Below are 5,350 nucleotides of genomic sequence, written 5' to 3' on the forward strand. Positions count from 1 at the left end.
TGACGAATGGGTTCCGGGAGTTCACCGGAGGGGGGCAACCCACTCCGGGGAAGCCCATAGGTATTTGGGGGGTCACACCAGCCCTTAGTGGGCTGGTGGGACAGCCCACCAATCCCCTATGCGCCAAGAAAGAAAATATCAAAGGAAAAAAAAAGGGAGAAGTGGGAAGGGGGAAGGACTCCCTCCCACCAAACCAAGTAGGACTCGGTTTGGGGGAGGGGGGGGAGAGTCCTCCCCCCTGGCTCGGCCGACCCCTTGGGGATCCCTTGGACCCCAAGGCAAGGTCCCCCTCCCTCCTCCTATATATATGGGGCTTTTAGGGCAGATTTGAGACGACTTTCTCACGGCTGCCCGACCACATACCTCCATAGTTTTTCCTCTAGATCGCGTTTCTGCGGAGCTCGGGCGGAGCCCTGCTGAGACGAGATCATCACCAACCTCCGGAGCACCGTCACGCTGCCGGAGAACTCTTCTACCTCTCCGTCTCTCTTGCTGGATCAAGAAGGCCGAGATCATCGTCGAGCTGTACGTGTGCAGAACGCGGAGGTGCCGTCCGTTCGGTACTAGATCGTGGGACTGATCGCGGGATTGTTCGCGGGGCGGATCGAGGGACGTGAGGACGTTCCACTACATCAACCGCGTTCTCTAACGCTTCTGCTGTACGATCTACAAGGGTACGTAGATCACTCATCCCCTCTCGTAGATGGACATCACCATGATAGGTCTTCGTGCGCGTAGGAAATTTTTTGTTTCCCATGCGACGTTCCCCAACAATCCTATGGGACAAGAACTACATCAAGCTTCCAGGCTCGGCCCCAAGGACAACACCGCCTCCGAGTCGTCGCAGGTCACCTACACCTCCATTACCTCCAAGCCCTCCACATGACGTTGGCCAGCACAACACGAGTCCATCTCGATCACCGCCGCCGGACTTGGGTCGTCCGTCTCCGCCGCCGGACTTGGGTCTTCCGTCTCCGCCGCTGCCCGCACAGGATACTAAGCGGAAGCGTGCCACCAAGAACGCTCCGCCGACGATTTCTAAGCGACGGAGCCCCCCAAAGCGCAAACGGTTGCCCCTCCCAAAAGTACCTCATGCTAATCTTCCTATCAGACCTTATGATCGTACCCCTGAGGAAAACGCCAGGATAGCAAAGGAACATCATGATGCGCAGATGAAAAAGAAGGAACCCGAGCCCCGCCCGGAATACACCGAGAAGCAAATAGCATTTGCAAAATACTTCACGACCCTTCCATCACAGTATGACTTACACCATAAGCCTGATGACTATACACGCACATTGCAGAAGGAAGTGAAAAAGAGCAGATCACGTGCAAGTGCAAGTGGGAGCAAATCAAGTTCAACTACAAGGAAGAAAAAATTAGACGTTCCTCAGCTTGGACAACAGGCCAAACAGTCGATCCCACCCCTCAAGGTGTTAACCGAGAATGTTCCCCCTCCGGTGCAGGGGCAAGCTTTTGAAAAAGCAAATGAGTTGGCGGATGAATGTGGTATCTTGGTTGAAAATTTGCTGGCTTCCCAAGACGACAGGTTACCCAAGGCTGTGGTAGCCCCTAAGCCACAGTTTGTCATGGGAGAGCCTTTGGTCAGCAAAGATGATCTCCCAACAAATATGTGTTACTTGCATACATGGTACTTAAGTGAATCAAAGAATGGGAGAACGATGATCGTGGTGAGTGTCCCACGGGAGTACTACGGCCGCCCCGAAGAAATCCATATCGACTTTGATGAACTCTTCCAGATGTACAATGGCGACGCCCTCGACAAATCTCTTATGAGTTGCTATTGTCTGTAAGTTTTTCAATTCGTTGTCTACATATAACTTGTTTAGTTATTTCAATTCATTGTCTATATATAACTTGTACTCTATTATGCAGAATGAAGATTCTGGATTGTAAAAGTAAGAACATCCTAAATATTGGGTTTATTGACCCAGATAAAATACATATAGCGACACTAACTGATAAACCCAAGGAGACGGAGGAAAACCTTCTAAGGTTTCTAACAGATCAAAATTTCTGTGACCACATACTGTTTCCATACAACTTCAGGTGAGGGTCTTTACTTTGTTGTGTCCATTCACTTATAAGTGTAATTGATAAGTTACTGACACACACACACACACACACACACATATATATATATATATACATGTGCAGCTTTCATTGGATTCTGTTGGACATTCAAATTGATAAGGGAAGAGTTGATGCCTTCGACCCATTATCGAGACCCTTGGAACAGTTCCAAAGCCTGCAGGACATGCTCCAAGGGTAATTTCAATCACCCTTGCGCTCTATCAGTCTCTTTCGATGATTTTTTGATATATCAATTAATGAAAAACTTAGCAAATCATTATCCTTGTCGGACAGGGTTTGGAAGCGGTTCAAGTGCGTGACTCCCGGTAACTTTCCTGAGAAGGTGACCTTTAGAGCGGCTCAGGTAAGTAGTAGTATGATATACTTCTATTTTCAATACATTTATGATGCTAGATTATTATTTTGATTATATATATTCTATTCTCGTAAAGTGCGACCAGCAGCCACGGGGAACGCATCTATGCGGATACTATGTTTGCGAGACCATTCTCACGTTTACCTCTGAGCACAAGGATCACAGATTCGACGTAAGCAATGAACATTCACACCTCTATTTTTACCCGTCATTCTTTGTTATCATGATTGATATTCATATTCATCTCCTCTTCTTATATAGTACACGGCCATGAGGACGAAGGTCCTACCGGAGCAACGCGCGATTGCTGTTGCAGAGGAGCTTGCGACCTTTCTGAGGACGGAAGCTATAGATGACAAAGGACGATTTAGTGTAGCTAGGGGCCATTACTGATGTTCGTCCATGTAATCGAATAGACGGGCTCTAGTCCCGATAATTAAGATCTCCATATAATTGTATATATATATGCTCGCTTGTAAGATAAGTTAATCTTATATATATGCATAATTATTTCTATTTAAATTATATGAAAACTAATTCCCGAACACCAAACGAGGCATCACGTTAATCTCCCGAACACCTAAACCCTAAAACCCTAAAATCCTAAAATAATTTCATTCAAAAAAAAAACCCAAAAATAAGCAAAATCTGAAACTCTTTAGTCCCGGTCCGTGTAACGAGCCGGGACTAAAGGCCTGCCCCTGGGGCGCTACGAGGCGCCCACGTGGAGCACCTTTAGTCCCGGCTTGTAACAGGGCCGAGACTAAAGGTTAGGCCTTTAGTCCCGCTCCTTTAGTCCCGGTTGGTGAATCGGGACTAAAGCCCCTTACGGGCCGGGGCTAAAGGCCCCGTCCCCACTAGTGAATTACGATTCTTGTTTTCTTTGATCTTGCTATTTTAGCAAATATTTGATGAATTGTTATGTTTCAATGCCTTTGAAAAAAATAAAGACAAAAAAATGTGTTCTCATGCTCAAAATTGAAATGCAAATAACCGATTTACGGGTCGGCGGCGGACGATAGATGAGCAGACCCCGCAAATCAGACCCGTAGAAAAAGATATTCTGCAAATATCCTTTTTTATGTGTCCGGTTTGCGGGTATGCTTGGCCGCCGGTCCACAAAACAGTTTTTCCACAAACCATAAATGATTTTTGTGGGTCAACGATACAGGGTCTGCTACAGATTCTTTTAGGCTTGGTACAATGTAAGATGCTTATAAAAATTAATAAGTTTTTTATTTAGTACCGATGCTTATTTTTGAAGGTAGATGTTTAATCAGGCATCTCTTCTGTAAAAGTAGACATTGTTGCTTAAAAAAACTTAGGTTTATTTTTGTAAGCACCTTTCTAAACACTTTTCTTTAGAAAAAGAGGTTAAACCCCCGACATCTACATCAATCCATGCATACAGCCATCTTTATTAATTATTCGATAAAGGTCTAACAAAAATATACATCAAGCCATCCGAAGCCACCACTCACGCCTACAACCTTGATAATGTGGAGTGCTCTCACTCCCTATATCTAAAATCGATGTCATCGCTGATCCATCCATATAAAGTATTGGCTCTAACAACTGGTGTAGCAGACCTAAAGCGCGCATCACATGCATACGTTTAAAAGCAGCCGCTGTCCCATCTTTAGGCGAGAGATCCGCATAATCCTTGTTAGTCCGGCTATCCATCGACGCCACCACATCGTTAAACGGCGCCATTGTCCTGTGCTCATCCATCCAGACGCGAAGACTCTAGAAGATCTGTCATGCGTAAGACCTGCCGAACAGGTTGACATAGCGTAGCACCTGTTTGTCGGCCAGACATGACTTGACATCTCCATCCAAGCTCTGATCAAGAAGATGTCGCTCCACCTCATGCCTCTATCTTCCATCGCTGCTCCATAAACGATGCTCTCAAGAGAGAAACGACATCATAGTGTCGCCATCATCCGATCTGAAATACAAGATCCTAGGGTTGTCTCCGAAGCTGTATGAGCAGGTCAACAGTAGTTACATGACGATGCTTTCATAAAGTAACAACGCAGAACACCGCCATCGCTTGTTGTCGGCCCAGTTTTCACCGACAACTATGTCTCCCTAAGTCGGAGTCGGGACTAGATGACTGATCTCGAGATGCGACCACCCACCCTCAGGGCGACCACCTCCGACGGAGGAGATGACCACCACCGTTGACTGCACCTGCAAGAACAGATCTGACCGAAGGTGCCGCCGAGCCATCCACCAGGCCCTCCATGCCGCCGCCGATCCGAAACCAGATGGCACGCCGCCGCTGCCGACCACACCGCACCGCCGCCCGAACCAGGCCACGTGTCGCACGCCGCCGCCCGTGACCAGGCTGCTCGACGTGCCTACAGCCGTCGTCGCCCGAGGAAGGGCTGACCACCGCCGCCATTATTGCAGCCATCACCGCCGCTCTGATAGATCAGCCGCGCCTCCACGCATGTAGGACCCCGCACCACCCCTGAGACGCGGGAGAGAGGGAGTCCCCCACCATCACCGTCGGCCTCCGGGCGTAGCCCGACGGCTTCCTCCGACGGCGGCTAAGAAAGGGGAGGAGGGAGTCCGCGCCCTAGCGTCTAGGGTTTGGGCACCGACCGAGTCGCCCGCGCGAGGACGATGCGGGGTAGTTCTGTCTGAATACCGACCTTTGTAAACATCTATCGTTGTACAATGTCTTATAAGCTGCATTAGGTGATGGCGACGGTGAGTTTACTTGCTTGCTTCACCCCGATTTTCCCCATCCATCTAATACTCAACACCCCCCTTCAATTTGAAAAAAAGGATATATCCTGCAATTGTTTTTCCATGCCGGGACACAGAATAAAATTGCATGAAAAATGGAGTTATATTTCAAATCAATATTGC

The sequence above is a fragment of the Hordeum vulgare genome, chromosome 7H (genome assembly GCF_904849725.1).
Source record: "Hordeum vulgare subsp. vulgare chromosome 7H, MorexV3_pseudomolecules_assembly, whole genome shotgun sequence".
Lineage (NCBI taxonomy): Eukaryota > Viridiplantae > Streptophyta > Magnoliopsida > Poales > Poaceae > Hordeum > Hordeum vulgare.